Here is a 2,532-nt window from a genome sequence, read left to right as displayed (position 1 = left end):
TTTTGGAGTATTTTGTATGAAATATTCCACATAGTTTTTATACAGTTGGCATTTCCACTCTACTTTTGATACATTTGTTGTGGAAAGGTGTCCTGCTGGCTTGTATCTGCAAAGCTTAGTTCAGTGATGAACCACAAGGGTTTTTGTCTGTCTTTGCTTGTTCCTAAACTTCACTGTTTTTAGAGTTGTCCAGAAAAATCCTTTCTTTCTGTAGTGATTGCTTAAATCTAATTATATTATTTTGATAACCTTCAGTTTCCTAGGAAACCATTTTTCCAGACGTTTAGTGTCATGAAATGCCCTTTTAAAGTACTTCTGAGCAATGCCTGTAAAGGTAACATGAGACACAATTTCCAATTTGATTAAGAATTATCTACTGACTTAAGCTGTTAACATTCTCCTTTTTTTGTGGTTGTTTTAAATCAGCATTATTTGAAAGGTATGATTCTGAAATAACCTGCACAAATATTGCATCAATATAGCAAATATTGTTTGTCCAGTGTTCTTCAACTGAGGAATAAATCCCAAACTGAGGGATTTGGCAAATAGCTGTTATATTAGCAATAGTTTTTGCCTTCCAAATGATTGTGATTTGGCAGCAGCTCACAGCTGGTTCAAAAATTAGCAAACCTAAGGAGAGAAGGGTTTTATCTACCCAAGACAAAAGCAAGTTAATAGCTGAGACATCCTAAGAAGTGAGTGGGAAACTCAGGGATGACAGATAGCTTCTAAAGCGTGTTCTGTATGTGTTCCCCTCATCAGCTGAGTTTAGCTGAAAGGATGGATTGTCTCCACCCTTAGCAACACAAAGCTGGAGTTCCATCCTTGTTGCACCATACTGTTTCTTGATTCTGGTTTGCTTTGTTGCACTTGTTTGCAGACTTCTGGCAGACAAAATTGCTGTTTTAGGAGCAGCTGTTTGAGCATTGTCTTACGTATGCCCTAGATCTGAATTTGGTTTAGATGCTCAGCAGTCCTTAAGTCCTCACAGTAGTTAGTGACATTTTAAGTACACTTGCATTCTGCATTTGTTAAAAGGAAGTAGCAGACATACCTACAATACATAAAAATGGTGATTTATTACAGCTTCTGTCTGGATCTATTTTTGGTGGCAGACTAGCAATTATGACACAAATACTGCCCACTTGTAGATCAGAGGCAAGTTGTTGGTACACATGTAGAATGGATCCATTTTTTATAATGTGGTAAATTGGCTTTTTTGTAAATGATTCTTCTTCCAACTTGGTTGACCAGCGCCTCTTAAGAATTCTTGATCTATACCAAAATCATCAATATAAAAATATTTTATAATAGTTTTTCTTTAGAAAGATCCTCATGTTCAAAAGATGAGATAGATAAATGAAGCTTTTGTCTCACCATCTGGAGATTTAAAGAAAAGGCATGACATGGAATGCAAAACATACTGAAAGGTTGTGCTCTTGTGTATCTGTTGTAGTTGCTTCAAAAATTTTTTACTCTCTTCAGCAGAGCACATCAGCAAGAAGCTGCTGGTGTGAAGAAAAGCTGCACGAGTTCTGAGCACATAGCTGGTACTTATTGTTAGTTCAATTTGTGAAATAAAGTTGTAAATTATGAGCAGGATAGGAGCACTTTCCCCATCTGAGGAATTAACAGGTTTAATCAACTGTGGAAAGTGTGTGTAACTTAAACTGTACTACTGATACACCGTACTGCCTGCACTGTGACCGAGAACTCTGTGAACGTCCACTAAGTCTTGAGAATTTCACCCTAGTTAATCTTAAATATCTTCCTTGAGTAGGTGGCTGAGGTGCTTACTGCAGTTGTGACTGTTTCTGCCTCTGCCACCCGTCCAGAGGCGTGTCCGTGACACACAGCTCTGTGTCCCACATGTTGGTGCTGGGCTCTCAGATCCCTGGACTTGCTTCCAAACAGATCTTGGTTTCTCAGGGAAATGCTGCCATTGTGCTCACTGACCTTTCTGCCTTGGTTTAACGCCCTTGTAGAACAGCATGAAGGGACGATGCTCCTGAGAGTTCCTTTGGGACAGGAGCTGGCAGGGCCCCGGGCTGACGCCCTTCGCTGCGTCCTCTTTCAGTGCTGCCCCACCCACAGACATTTTTGTATGCAGTGAAAAGTGCAGACTTCACTTACCCAACTCACTACAAGTGAAGTGAAAATTATAAAACTTTTTTTTTTTTTGTAAGAAAAGGTGAATGTTTAATTTATTTTTATGCTGTTTGCAAATCTGTACTGCTACTTTTACTTACTATTTTTTTTTCCTTTTTTTTTTTTTTTTTCCCCCCTCCAGGCAACATAGGAACAAACTAGCTCTGGCCTGTATTGTAGATGAAGGACAGAATTTCTTCAACAAGGCTGAACAACTTCCGTCCCTGTCTTAATGCTGCTGAATGCTTCTTCTGAGCTTCCTCACCCAAACTGCAATGACTTTGTAACCCTCACAGTTGTGCTCTGAACCAATAAAACACAGGCAAAAGGCAACCACATGTGTCCTATGTACTGTTTATATGTCATTTTCCAGAACAGGACTGA

Source organism: Onychostruthus taczanowskii, unplaced genomic scaffold, assembly GCF_017590055.1.
Source record: "Onychostruthus taczanowskii isolate IOZ18803 unplaced genomic scaffold, ASM1759005v1 scaffold6, whole genome shotgun sequence".
NCBI lineage: Eukaryota > Metazoa > Chordata > Aves > Passeriformes > Passeridae > Onychostruthus > Onychostruthus taczanowskii.
The sequence above is the reverse complement of the archived record's forward strand: the minus strand, read 5'-3'. Positions refer to the sequence as shown.